The 16,085-nt window shown below is 33.3% G+C and overlaps 1 pseudogene; it reads left to right on the top strand.

The window, feature by feature from the left end:
* LOC149568299 (peptidyl-prolyl cis-trans isomerase FKBP42-like) overlaps window positions 1–9,015 on the top strand; it is a 28,767-nt pseudogene extending 19,752 nt beyond the window's left edge.
* Window positions 9,016–16,085: the final 7,070 nt, after the last annotated feature.

The raw sequence follows: 16,085 nt of genomic DNA, 5'->3' as shown, positions 1-16,085 counted from the left end.
TCTAAGTTTGCCAACAAGAGACACCCTCTTCCTAATTATGGAAGTATAAAAAGTTCCTTCCAAAGGATAAGGATAGACAAAAGTGCAAATTGCTCAAAAATCTCCATGTCTCATTATGCAATTGGACACAATGGGTGTTAATGCTTCTCAAGGGTTTGGGGGACTCAAGGATACATAACTCTGTCTATACTAAGATAAGCCCTCTATTGCTCTAACAACAACACAATCATCACCTACAGATGACATCAAAGAAACACAACAATGTAAGTCTTCTAAAAACTTGCCACACGTCCAGTGGCACCTATCCTAACATATTTGCTAACTACAAATAGTTGTAGTGACATATTTGGCCCTACCATTCTCTAGGAGCCAACCTAGTGGTAGATTAGCGGAATAGATTAGGCACCAATATGTACAACATCTTAGATTGTACCTCTTGGATAATAATATTGTGCATTGTAGTTAAAGTTTAACATCTAACTTATTATGTTATTTGTTTTCCCCTCATCTTCTCCAGCCTTGTATGGTTCTCAGCCTCTGTCATTCATAATTATGCTTCTTCTAACATTTAGTCCACTCAATGTGCATGTCCTCTAGGCACTATCCTTCACCCCAAATAAAATAGGGGTATGAAAAATTTGCAGCATCTACTCAAATGTTTGAAGAGTTTTTTCCCATATAGTAACTTTGGTGCAGTAAGTTTTTTCAGATAGAATTTAACTGATGATTTTGGTTGCAAAAAATTAAAAAAAAATTTCAAGAGGATTGAATGTTGTGTAGAGAGATTAAGAAACCTAAACTAAGCACTGTTCCCATGCAAGTGGGTGCACAATAATTTTCTTAGTGGGTGGTGCTGAAAATAAAATTAGCTGGATGCATTAAAGGGTCCTCATGAAACATAAAACTTCTATCTAACAATTGCAATGTCCCAGATCTTGTATTCATTAAAAATTACCACACATAAAGCTTCCATTTGAGGAGGTTGGGCAAGGTTAGTGGATGTTCTAAGTAGCAAGAGATCCTATAGACCACATAGGTGTATAGAAAACACCAAGATCCACATATATTATACAAGGTTGCATGGGGACAGGGGTACTTGGAGTACTTAGGGTATGTGTATGGGTAGGGGTACAGGTACAACTATTTTTTATAATAGGGGATGGGGTTACTTGGGTATGTCAAACTTTAGTTTTAATTATACTTTTATATTTATAGAAAACCTGAATTTATGAGTCATGACAATGATTTTTCAAATCAAGAACAGTGATAAAGTTTGCAAATGTAATGTATTGTTTTCAGTTTTAAATTTGTTTTATGTTTGTAATAATAATTTAGGATAAATATTTAGATGCATAACATAGAAGGCAGGCTTTAAACACGAACAAGAAGATCATAAATCATATGACAATGACATATTGCAAATGATAAATTTCTAGCTTTAACACTGATAAAGTGTATTGCTAATCAATATTGTATAAAAAATTTAAGCTAATTACGTATTGAATTAAGCTTGATAAACAAATAATAGAGAAGGAAAATGTTAAACATGAACAAGATCATAAATCATATGATGATGACATATTGGAAATGATAAACTTATGCTTAAATAGTGATATAGTTTATTGTTAATCAATATTATATCAAAGTTTCAAACTAATTACGTATTGAATTAAGCTTGATAAGCAACAAGCTAATACACAAACAAAAAACCAAAAAAAAAATCCAAAATCTCAATCAAGGTCCTTAGGTATGATGCTCTCCACCAAGTACCTCGTACTTGGGTACGTGGGTATGAGTACCAGGGGTGTGGGTACAAGTACCCATGCAACCTCATAATATATTATGATAACCAATAATGTCATACATGAACAAACATATAATATATTATGTTAACCAATAATGTCATACACGAAGGAACATATAATATATTATGAAAACCAATAATGTCATACATGAACAAACATATAATATAAAATGATAACCAATAATGTCATACATCAACAAATGCATAATATATTATGATAACCAATAATGTCGTACATGAACAAACATATCATATATTAACCAATTAATGTCATAAGTCTAATAATTTCATGCATCAAATAAATATCATACATCAAATATAAAATGTCATATATACATCAAATGTATATCGAATATGTCCACTAACATAAAATCTAACATATATGTCCGTTGATGCCTATATATGTATGTCTATCAACTATATCTTCTCCTTCCAATGAGGGGAAGGAAACAAATCTCTAGAGGTCTTCGGTTGTCATGTGGAGTGAATGCTCACTCATCCTCTTGTTGTGGCTCTTTTCTAACTTGAGCTAATAGAAACAAAGTAGATATGAATCAATAATTATTATAAATTGAAATCAAATATATGTACACACAAAATTAATTATTTTCTTACCACCATCATATAGTCGCTCTGCAAGTCCACCTCGAAGGCTCGTGGATGATTGAGTGTGACAAGACCCTACAACAATTGAATCAATATAATCACTTATAAATAACATTAGAAATTTTGATACTGACTATTATAAACAACAACTAAAACCAAGAAAATTCTTTCATACCTCAGTCAATGGCTATGAACTAGCCATAGCTGTAGCCACTCCACGATCGATGGACTATCAAAGATGAGGAGGAGTCTCAAATGTCAACAGTTTCATGTCTTACAATACATTTTATGTTAAATGTAACACGAATTATGAAACAAATATAATCAAATGAATTAAATTAACATGAAAAAAATGTACCTCTACGAAGCTCATGTCACATCTAGGCTCAAAGTCTATAGTGAATGTCGATGGTCCTATAAAGAACTAATGCACATGCATAATTTTTTTTGTCAATCCTTCATATGATTAATTAATAAATATATGTATTCATTTAAAGGATTAAATTGATATATAACTCTGGACTTGTCAATGAGATGAAAAATGGGGCCAGGGGATTGCTTCTAGGGCCACCAACACTCTGACCTTGAATTTTGAACAATGCCAATACATGCTAATTAATTATTCATTCAATATACATATGAAATGTGATCAAATTAGTTTATTATAATTTTAATTTACTTGTGTGTCAATGCCAAATGTCTCATTCATGAATTGATCAGTCACTAGCCCATCATCTGCACCATCTTCAGCATGACTACAAAATGTGCATAAGGATCCACATGATGTGCACATGTGACCATGACATACAAAAGGCTCCTCCTAATCTAATGGACTCATGCAATGAATGAGGGTCCGCGCCAAAGCACTAATAGTCCCTAGAGCATTGGCCTTTACACGTTCCTTCACAACTAAAAGAATAGTCACATGCTCAGCCTATGGCTTGACCATAGGTGCCCTATCTACATTAGGGTCATGACGTGGCCATGGCCTCTCAAATGATGACCCCCCACCTCTACCCTAAGAGTCTAATATATCAAAATAATTAGGGATCTCCCCAAGGACAAACTCACAATACAATTTCCTTAAGAAATACATCAAGACCTCATGATTATTGCAAGGAGGGGCATCAAAAACCATCCACCATCTATCCCAAAAATTATTTCTAATACCGTCCTGTATGCTCCAATGGATGGGGAACCGTATAATACCCTCTCTAACAGTATCCTGTTCACCAGGCTTTCTAAACAATGCACATATTCTAACTTTTGGTATATCTTTTGTTTTAACATCTTGATATGATAATTTATTTGCATAATATCTTTTTTGTTCATCCCTCTTAACCCACCAAACATCTAACTGACCACTAATAGAAGCTATGTGGGTCTTCATGGATTTGAGGGATGATGCCAATTGAGCTCTCATTGGATTGGTTTGTCCACAAGCTTTCAACTAACCAATGAGTGCTTCTAATTTAATTTTGCCTTGTTCTATTTCATTTATTATGTTTTCTTGTGTGCCAAGAGGAGGTCTTGCAATTGGTTTAGGTTGTGAAATTTTTTATTCTTGTTGTGGAGGGTTTTGGTTTTGATCTTCTTGAGGGTTTTGGTTTGGATCTTGTTGAGGTTTTTGGTTTTGACCTTCTTGGGGATTTTTTGGTTCATTATTCACATTTTTAGATAAGAAATCAATTGAAATCTAAATAAATAAACAAATTTAAAGAAAAATCAAAAAAAAAGCTACAAAACATATAAAATAATGCAAAAAGAGAGTTAGATAACATATGGCATGCTTTTGATGTTGAACTTCGATGACAAGGAGGTATATTGGCAAGGTGGGTGGCAAAAATCTTGTCTTCTCTCAATCTAGGTATGCACTGTGAGGAGGGAAAATTGGAAAATAGAGGAGAAATGAATGGGCTGCAATTATGCAGCCCATTTATAATATTTTGGTTTTTTATAAAGTGTATATGTGCTATTGAAAATTAGAAAAAAAAATTGTGTCACCTTTTTGGCACCACAACTTGGTGCAGTTACCCTTATCTGATATTTTTTTGAGAGGTAGCATTGCATCTATCTTTGTCATTTATAATGGGAATGTGTTCACAGATACCAAAATCACTTTTCAAAATCTTATTTCAGTTTGATGAGGACTTCCATTTGTTTAAAGTGTTTGCCCCTTAATATAAGATCCAAACATTTTGTTTAGTAATAATATATCTATTAGGTACTTTGATGAGGCAGCAATGCTTTTTTTTAATTGCCTATATAGGCAAATATTGTCTACTAATGGGAAGCATTGGTAAACAAATTTTTTACTGTAACAATTCAAAAATTTGAATTTTTTAAACAAAATTCTTATAATGTGATTTATAATATTATTATGAATTATCTACATGTCATATGTACAAATCTATAAGTTTATTTTGCCAATTTACAATGTGTTCTTAGATATCTATAGAGTAATGGAATTCTCTAATCCTTCTCAGACCATTGTTCTTCAATTCCTTCTAAAGCCAAGGAGTTAAGATTTTCATACCATCCATTCTTGACGTTAAGGCACTAGTGATATGTGAATTATATTCACTTCATTAACACAATGAATAAAAAGAATGAGAAGTGTTATTAGATTTCTTGAACTGTTAATTACCTTTTTGTAATAGGTCAGACGGGGTACCCAACATTAGAGTCCTAAGAGAAAAAGGAAGCATTTTAAGATGCTTGTTTAGGATACTAATCTCATGCAATAGATTTCTATTTTTCTTTGGAAACACCATAAATTTAGACTCCACTTTCTCCTTTCGTAGTTTTCTATTAAGATCTCTTGTCAAGTTATTTCTCATTTCTTCATACATTTTATTTAACCCCACTCCCACTCTTGTGAATGCATGCTCAGTTTGGATTATACAATCTCTTGCTTCCTCCACAATTATATGCCTAGCATCTATAACATAGGAAAACAATTTGATACCATTGAGAGTGAGGTACTCATATTTGACATTTTGTGTGGGTTATAGAGACGAGATGACAATTTGGCAAGCCCATTTGTTCCTTTTATTGTTGTTATGTATTTATGCCATCTAATCTATATTTATATATTTTCCCTATATAATGATCTTGTTAGTACCCCTTGCAATTGCATTAAAATTTAAAATTGTATTTTATTCTTGTATCCTAATATAAATCAAAATGGTATCTTGATTTCCCTACACTTTCAAACTCACTCGTTGATTTTTAATTCACTTTGGCTTTCATCATACTACTATTTCAACTTTGTTATAATGTCCACATATTATAAAATTTGAAATTACTAAATTATGCATGCATTTAAGCTTGTTCCTGAGGTGTGGTTTTTAGAACTTTTGCAAGGGTTGGCATCATATTGAATGCCCTGTTGTTTCCTCTTTTTATTCTCATTCACATTACCTTTCCCAATTCATTTTGCCTGAGCTCAAGGAGTGTATCATGTAAATGTATGGATCATCATTATTTAGTAACTTTGACTTTGTCCCACATGGCTCTGTTTAAGATGTGCCAACAATCATAGTACATGGTATGTGCTCCTACTAGTTGGCATCAGTAGATGTGATATCTATGGTGGAAGATAAGTTTTTCCTCTGTCATTTTGTGCTTTGCAAGATATGTTTTGTTGAGATATTTGTGGTGTGCTCTCAAGCTTTGGATCTCTTAGAAATGATGGACCATGACTCTTCATCTTGGGATTCTCCCATCTATGGGGATGTTTCAAATTGATAGGTCCCAAAATACCATTATGATTCTTGATGTTGATACCTAAAAGATTATTAAGCTTATAGTAATCCTAGGGTAGGATGCTAGTGGGAGTATGGAAATTCTTAGAACTAGTGCTTTCATTTTTGTTAATTTCAAGGATAAACTTAATGCTTACATTCATTGTTTGGCTGTCAATAGTGGGTCTTAAAATTAGTTTTCCTTTCTACAAAAAATATTATCTTATATGATAGTTCAAATGAAGGTAGTATGGGAATAGTAGAGTAATTATTTTATTTGATAGTTCAAATGAAGATTTTATAAGCATGGTAGAGTAACCAACTAAAAGCTTGGTGGGGGAACTCATAACCTTGCACAAGGAGATTTAACTACTTTATTCTAAAATAGAACTAGTTTTTTTAGGGTTGGGAACTTGCAATGGATGTAGATGGGCTGCTGGTAATTCTTCGTAATGAGTGTTGGAAATTTCCAAATTTTGTTAATTCTTTTTGTTATTTTAAAAGATGGTTTGATTTGTGCTTTAAAAACACTCTTTTAAAGAGCTTAGTGTTTAGGTTGCTACTAGTTCTGATGGTAAGAGAGTAGGGAAGGAAATTGGGTGTTGTGTGAAATATGTGTTCACTAGGAAAATCTTAGGGCTATCAACTTATTGCAAATATGGCTAGGTCCCTATTTTCACAATATAAACACATCTATTTGCATGCCAGCTTGAGAATGGTGGATTTTGGTATAATATCATTTTTTGTCCATTTGTGAGGTTAGTTATTAGGAAATTTAGACCTTGCTCATTTTGGTACATGAGTTTTTATTTGGTCTATAGTTATTCATCAGAGGCTTATAGGTGTCTAGATTTATCTAGCCCTTGTATTTCATATAGTTTTTAAATAGATTTAATGGGTTGGGGCCCCATTATAATCCTCAGATTATCAATAAAAATTACAAGTGTGATATTCAAAAAATAATAATAATGGTGTATTCTATCTCTAGTTAAAATCTTTTACTCTTTAAAATGGTAAATAGCTCTAGGAATAATTTATTATCAGAAATTTTGGTTGCCATTGTTTGGGTAGTTTTTATTGATATGCTATATCAAAACAAATGTATTCTATTACAAGATTGATGAAATCTTATATGATCTAGAATGTAATCAGTTTCTTATTCATAATGTATCTATATATGAACATGGTTTAAGTTTGACATAACTTTTACTATTCCTGTAGAGAAAAAGGTCTTAAGTGGCTTGGCAATTGGTGTAGCAAGCATGCAAGCTAGTGAACATGCATTACTTCATGTGGGATGGCAATTTGGATATAGGTAACTTTTCTTTTCCAAATGTTCCTCCTAAGACTAATCTCATAAATGAGGTTGAGCTTATTGCTTTTCAGGAAGCAAAGGAGGTAAGTCTAATTCTTCTCTTCTCACACTAATTAGTCAAGCTATATATGTAGGCACTAAATATGTAAGAGTAACAGAACCTCAAATATCAAATGCTACACATCGTATGATCCAATTTCCTTTGGAATGGCTAGTATTAGGGATAGAAAGAGTGAAGGATGTAGTTATATGTCAATGCTAATTTTATTTTGTATCATTCTTAAATCTTAATGTCTTTTAGTAAGATGACAGGTAGGCTCTATCTAGTGTTAATTTTGAGTGCTTACTGCACAATAGACCTAGGTTGAATTCCTAATAGTGTTCCCCTTTAACAAATGCAAATCAGACTGGTTACTTATTTTAACAATCTTGGCAGCTTACAGTTGCAAAACCAATTGTCTTTTTGTGTAGTTACATTGCAATTTGTAAATTATAATTTTCTTTTCATTTATTATAAATTTGTCAAGGTAATGCATGGAGTGACATGATAGTAGAGGGATAGATTAAAGCAATTGATATGAAACATATAGAGGGTAATGCATTTTTTAAAGAGGGAAAACTAGCAGAGGTGATGCATCAATATAAAATGGTGACATATTTGTTCTTTTGTTGATTCTTCTATTTACTATATTCCAAATTACCTAGGTTCAGGCAGTTTGCCTACCTAGCAAAATTTTCCAACATGTGATTTTGCGTAGGCCCTAGTGTGCATGGGAGATGATTTTATGTTCCAGTTTGGAAAATATAATAACATGGAAAATGCTATTAAGAATCCATGCCATCACAATATGGTTGCATGTTTGTTGAAATTGAACCATTATGAAGATGTCATTGGCTAGTGTAACATGGTATGCATTGTGTAATGGTGTATTGAGTCATTTTGTTTTTCTAAAAATTGTGATACTTTTGTACCCAATCTAATTTGAGGCCAAGGATTCCATAAATTGCAAGTGTGGGTCTACTTTTACCTATATATGTAGAAGAGATCAAGTAATGGGTTTCACCTCTTTGATGTTCAATTTCCTTATCTGCAGGTGTTAGTTGAAGATGAGAATAATGTGAAGTCTTTATTTAGATGTGGGAAGGAAAAATGTGCTCTTGGGAAGATAGATGATGCAAGAGAGGATTTCCAAAAGGTTAAGAAACTTTATCCTAAAGATAAGTTAGTGGTACAAGAGTTGCATTTCCTTGCACAACATGACAAGGAGATGTATATGAAACAAAAGGAGCTCTATAAGGGCCTATTTGTCCCAAGGCCAGAGCCAAAGCCTAAGAGATCAAATTGGTATGCCAAATGGAAATGGTTGTATATGAATGAATTGGAATGCCATATATGTGTAATTCAAATTACTCTTGGTATTTCAGATACTAAATCTGTATTCCATTTTTGTGGTGTTGAGTTTTTAGAGCTTATATCTTTTGTTGCTACAAGAATGGCATCAGTATCATTAGGTTCTTGCTCAATATCTATCGTTTGGTGCTGATTATATGTAATTACCTTGATGATTTTAGCATACTATAAGCATTTTTCTTCCTATTACAAACTGATTTATATTATCTTAATGCTGGTACACTTAAACTTTGTACCAGTGAAGGCAGAATTTCATAGAACAGTGAAAAAGAAATCTTTCTTATAACTATTGTTATAACTATTTTAATGAAATTTTGTTATCTCATTTCTATATAAATGTTATGCCCTATTCATTTTTAGTAAACTTCAAAAGTAGTTGTTCTAGTGCTGAAGTTCTTGTGGGATAAAATGTATAATGTTCATATTGTGGTGTTTAATTTAGGATATTTTCTTCTTCAACTTGTGTACTGTACTATACTGTACTTCAAAAATTGATTTTCATGAAAATGAAATTCCTTTGTTACTTTGATTATATAATATCTCATTATTCACAGTTGAAATTTTTTTTGTCAACTTTGGCAATATCAAGAGTGCATAATGAGGCATGTTACACTTCAATAGTTCTACTTTTGCTTACATTCTTGGATGCTTTCATTTCAAAGAATACATGTCCATGTTATATGTTTATGTTCTTCTTTGTTCCATGTTGTATGAAGCAATTGTTTCTTATCCAAGCCATTTAATTTGAAACCTTTTAAATCTCTACAAAGATAAAGTTGGAGCAGGAGAATTTTTCTTCTCAAAGGTGTCCTCTAATTGTAAAGCATCCATTCCCTTATCTATTTAACAAACAAGACATATCTAGTTCAAGAGATAATGGAATAGACACTTTATAGTTAGAGGACACCTTTGAGAAGAAAAATTATCCTACTCCAACTTTATCTTTGTAGAGATTTAAAAGGTTGCAAATTAAATAGCTTGGATAAGAAACAATTGCTTGATACAACATAAAAAAAATTCAACCAAACATTGGTGGAAATTTTGATTAGTTCTTGATAATTTCCTACCGAGAATTGGTCAAAATTTCCACTAGTTATAAAAAAAAATTGACCAAACATTGATGGAAAATTTGACCAATTCTTGATAGTTTTCTACCAAGACTTGGTTGAAATTTCCACCAATTATATAAAAAAATTGACCAAACATGGGTGGAAATTTCGACAAATTCTTAATAGTTTTCTACCAAACATTGGTTGAAATTTCCACCAATTCTAAAAAAAATTCACCTAAGCATTGGCATAAATTTCGACCAACAATGGAAAATTAGAGCTAGCAAAAATTTAAATTTTTTGACAAATGTATTGGTCAAAATTTTGACCAACATGCAAGTTGGTCAAAATTTCAATAGGAAAAATTACCACAAACTATTTGGTTAAAATTTTGACCAACCTACATCAAAATTTTGACCAAAATTTGTGGAAAATTGAGTCCAAATTTACTAGTGTGTAAGCATGAAGTGTTGTTATGGGATTCTTGTATTGCTATTGTAAATCTTGGTATTGTGTTGTGGTAGTGTGACTGTGCATTGTGTTTCATGAAACTTCTTGATTTTCTTTCTTGAATCTCCTTGTTTTGAGTAAATAAGTATTCACTATTTATACTTTACTTAAGTTTAATTAGGTCAATACATTATTTTAATATTTATCAGGTTGACACTTAGGACTATGAATATTTTTATGAGTTGTCATGTTGACAACACAGGAGTAAGCAACTCTAATTCAACACATGGTGTCTACAACACCAGAGTTTGCATAATTAACTGAGTTGTCATGTAGACAACATAGTTATTTGTACTCTTAATTAAGCACATGGTGTCTACAACATTTATTTTTGTGCTACACCTTTGTAGGCTTATCCTCTCATCATTGCACTTACTCTTGTGCTTAATGGAAGATAATCCACACCTGGTGGACATGTGTGCAGTTGTAAGACTTATCATGTTGTTAACTCCTAGGCATTCTAGATGCATTTTAGAGGCCTTTATATACAGGCACTCCTAGTGTACTCATACATTGAATTGAATATATATTATTATTCTGATCATACTCTGGTCTATTCTGTGCTTGTGCTTGAGTTCCTTCATCTTGGGTAAATTTTTCCCTAAGGCAAATTCTTACATGGTATCAGAGCTAACAGAGATTCTCTTCACATAGCCATTGGAGATCTTTGTTTCTTCACCTCTTAAAGGGCCCAATTCAAATTTAGAGAATTTACAAAGATTGGTAGCATCTAGAGCCAAAGTAGACCTCACCATTGCATCCATAGCATCGATTCAGTAAAAATTGACTATAAATATGCCTATATTGGGCCATAGTTGATTTTGAAGCAAAATTTTCTTACAAACCAGAACCCAAAGGCTTGATTTGCAAATTTAGTATGGTCATTATTAATTTGTTCATTTGAGTTTTAGATCTATCATTTTAATTTTCTCTCTAATTTCTGCATTTTTTAGGTATTTCTTTTGAAAAATATTTTATGCAAGTTCAGCTTGTAGAGAAAATTTTTTGTAGGAACCAAGCTGTGAAACCCCAACCCCCACAAATAATATTCATTAGAATATTCCATTTATCCACAATCAAATCTAGCCTACACCCTACAAGATTCAACATCATTTATAGCACTGATTACTCAAATACCGACCATATTTTTCAACCAATCGAGCATGGCTCAACAATTTGACAAACATTGCTTTTGATTCAACAATGTAGGCCGAAGTCTTTTAAAAACCACCACTTGTGCTATTACAAAGCATGTGGGACTAAAGAGAGTCCCCTTTGTTGGCTTTGAAACCATGTCATCAGCCTGTTGAAATAGCTACTCTCTGGCACCTATCTTATTCCTTGTAATAGCCACAAACCAAACCTCTATTCTCCCTATCTTTCTTTGTCGGTTGCTTTCAATGTTCCTATTGGGATGACTTTTTGGTAACTGAATTTTCCAAACTGGTGATCAATGCAACTCTATCAGTCAACATTTGTGGTATGACCAAATCATGAACTGCCACATAGCGTGTCTATACAGCATCGTCCCAATCTAGTTAGATCCTCCTACTACGTAGGATGCGACATAAGAGCTACATTAACAAGTCCACATAAGCATCGAGCCAACGGTCCCATCAACAACACATAAACTGTCATGTTGGACTCGTATAGTTGCACACATTAGCAAATTTTCATACTCCACATGCCAATTCCATACTACCACGTTAACTAGGGGGGACATTTTTTTTGTTGATGTCATCAATTTTCTATCTCAAATTTGATGGCCATTTGATAGTCATTTGGAGACAAATTAGAACTGTTGTGATTGTTGTTTAACCATTAAATTTAACCTCATGTTTTCTTCTCTAGACCCCTCTCTAGATTTAGTTTTGATTTGATAGTCCAACTTTGGAAGGCTATAACTTAGTCATCCGTACTCCAAATTAGGTGTGATATTTTTTAGTTTGGGAAAAATTTCCTAAACTTTTATGATACAATTCTTTTCTAGTTTTGATGCACATATTAGTCAGAAATAGCATTTTTTGGTGATTTTACCTATCCAATCCTACATTTTGCAACTTCAAACGCTCTATACAGGCTCATCTGGACTCAAAAATAGGTTCTATTTTTTTTGAAAGTGTATATTGTTTCATCTACTTTCTAGATCTATAATCAAATTATAGGCTTGTGTGGAGAAAAATACCACTTTCAGAAATAGGTCCTATATTGCATTGTATTACTTCAAAGTTGTTTTATTTCTAAACTACATTATAAAATTCTAGATTTGAACTCCAAGAGGAGGTTTTAAATAGAAAAATTAGAAGCCCACTTTGTCCATTTTGACAAGTGGCTTATTGTAAATGCACTACATATAAAGTGCCAAAATCTTTCATTTTGGGGGGGGTGGCGGGGGGGGGGTGTTGTATTATGTTTTGTGTCTCCTTGATATTGTGCTTATGCATTATGGGTTCCTTTTCAAAATTAACTCCACATAATTATGCTACTTGGAAAGAAAACATAAAGGAACCATTGGTTGAAAAAGGTTTACTATGTTATGTAACTGGTGTAGCAAAGAAACCTCTGGCTGATGCTGATGAAGCTCAAATAGAAGAATGAGAATCAAACAAGAAATGGCCCTAGGAACCTTACTTAAGAATATCTGAAACCTTGTCAAATATCATGTTAGGAAACTTACCAATCCAATAGAGGTCTAGGCTAAACTTGAAGCATTATATGGGACCATAGATGAAGATATGGCCTACAACATTGAGGAAAAACTTCTCAAATTGGATCCTAGGAATTTCAACACCATCAAAGACTATCTTACCCAAGTAGACATGTATAGGGCACAAATTAAGGATTATGGTGAACCCATCAAGGATGGAAAGATGATCAAACATATAATGACTCATCTTCTACCTAAATATGCTCCTTTTGTTTCCATTTATAATACTCACAAATTAATAATGGTTAGTGCCTACACTAAACCTTCATTCAAGAAATGTTTAGAAATGTTGATCTTAGAACATGATAATTTAGTGAGTATGGGAATTCTCAAGTCTTCCATGACCAAAGTCTTGGTAGCTAATGAAGAGAATTCAAGTGGTAAAAAATACAACAAGAAGCAAAAGTAATGGAAGGCTAAGCCACAATAGGACACACAATAATCCTCCTCTAAACAACAATCTTCCTCACATCAATCTTCTTCCACTCAATAATCTTTCTTACAACAAGGCAAGTCCTTCTCCAAAAAAAATCAAAAGGGGAACAGCTCCAACAAAAGGGAGAAGAAAACTTGTGCCTATTGTAAGAAGAATGGTCATGATGAACATGAGTGTAAGGATAAGATGATTGATGAATTGGTAAACCTAATGAGGAAACATAAAATTGATGTGCCAAATGCCTATAAGGATAAGGGATCTTCAATCACTTCAAAGGGTAAGGGACAAACTTTGGTATCAAGTACAAACAATGCTGAGGAATGGGTTCTTAATTCAAGAGCTACACATCACATGGGCACTTCAAGGGTGCATTTTTCCTCTTTGAAACCATCAAATGTACCTTAAATCTATGTTGGAAATGATACTCAAGTAGAAGTTGAAGGGAAAGGGAATGTTGAGTTGGAAAATGACATCTTCAAGGATGTCCTTAATTTTCCTAAACTTAGCACCAATATTCTTTCCATCTATCAAATAACTCACTATGGATGTGGCACCAAAGTGGAGTTTTGTCCTGATATAGTTGTGGTGAAAAATCTCAAGGATGATTCTATGGTGGCGGTTGGAAAGGTTAATCATGAGACAAGACTTTATTCCTTTTCTTATTTTGTGCCTAAGTTCACTTCCCTTTCCTTGTTGACTCATTCAAATTCACAAAGTAAACTATGGCATGAGAGATTTGGACATCTCAATTATTACTACCTTTAGCAACTTAGTAGCAAGGATATGGTCATTGGTCTACCTCAAGTCAAGTATTCAGAGGGTGTATGTCCAAGTTGTAAGTAGGCAAGCATCCCAAAAATAAATATGACAAGGGGAAGTCTTGGAAGGCTACAATTGTTCTTGAATTAGTTCATAGTGATGTAGTTGGCCCATTTAAAGTACCTTCAAAGCTCAAGTTTAAAAGCAATCAGGGAAAGCCATCAAGATTCTACAAACAGATAATGGCATGAAATATGTCAACTCTAGGCTTATAGACTTTTGCACTCATGAGGGTATTGATCTTCAACATTTAGTTTCCTACACACCATAGTAGAATGGTATTGCTAAAAGAAAGAATAGAAGCCTTAAGTAAATGACCACTTGTATGCTTCAACATAAGTCTCTAGATCAAGTGTTTTGGGCAGAAGCCATGTGTTGTGCCAATTACATCCAAAACAAAAGTTCCCATAAGGCCTTAGATGGAATTACATCTTTTGAGTCTTGGTGTGGTAGAAAACCAATTGTAAAGCACTTTAAAGTTTTTGGTTGTCCAACATGGGCAAGGATACCTCCACAAAAGCAAAAGGCATTAGAAGCTCAAAGAAAAATGCATCTACTTTACTAGTTTTGATAGAAACTAAATTTCTATCGAAAGTTTTTTAATAGTTTCGATAGAAACTACTTTCAGTTAGTTTCTATCAAAACTATTTAGGCCGATTTTTTCATGCCTAATTAGTTTTTATCAAAACTACTTAGTTTCTATCGAAACTATTTAGGCCAAGAAATATTTTTTTAGTTAGTTTCAATCAAAACTACCTCCAAAATTAGTTTCGATCGAAACTATGTGAGGAGTTTCTATCTAAAGTTTTAGGGCCAAAAATTTGTCTTGAGCATTTTTGGACGAATTTATTCCTCCAAAAAAGTGTAACCCACTATTGTGGGTTCACCCAGTTGGCATGGTTTCTCACTACATGCGAGAGCTACATGATCTTCATTGGAAGGCAACCAAGTGCATCTTGCACTACATATAGGGTACACATACACACAGGATACACTATGCAACAAGTATAGGACTTCAGCTAGTTGAATATACAAACTAAGACTATGTAGGGGACCTTGATTCTCGCAAGTCTACTTCATGTTATATGTTTCACCTTGGTTCTAGCCCCATTTTTTGGTAGAGTAAGAAGAAAAATAATAATTCTCTTTCTTCAACTGAGGTTGAGTATTGAAGTACTATCAATGTAGCTACAGAGGCTCTTTGGTTATAGCACATCCTGAAGGAGTTTGGATTTGATCTACCTAAACCTACAGTCATACATTGTGACAATTAGAGTGTTATTGAGATCTCTAAATATCTAGTTCAGCATCAATGGACTAAACACATTGAGGTTCATATGCACTACATCAGAGAGTTGATACATGAGAAGATCATTGCATTACAGTATTGTCCTATAGCACAGCAAGTCATGGATATCTTCACAAAACTCTTCACTGAGTTCAAGTATATTCATTTACAAGATCTCTTGGGGGTGTGAGATGTTGTAGAAAATGGATCTTTTCCTCATTAGAGGTCTTCTTCTCTCTCATCTTCTTTATTGTACTTATCTCTCTTTTTGGAGGAGGGTTTTTCCCATGAGTTTTTCCTCTTTCTCTTCTTTATGAAATATTGCATTCCATCACATTGTATGTAGAGCATTTTTTTTGTACATGGGTACCTAACATGACCATCTATCTAGGAC

The sequence above is a fragment of the Cupressus sempervirens genome, chromosome 3 (genome assembly GCF_028749045.1).
Source record: "Cupressus sempervirens isolate cs-2001-9-10 chromosome 3, ASM2874904v1, whole genome shotgun sequence".
Taxonomy (NCBI): Eukaryota; Viridiplantae; Streptophyta; class Pinopsida; order Cupressales; family Cupressaceae; genus Cupressus; species Cupressus sempervirens.
This window is presented reverse-complemented; position numbering and strand designations above follow the sequence as displayed.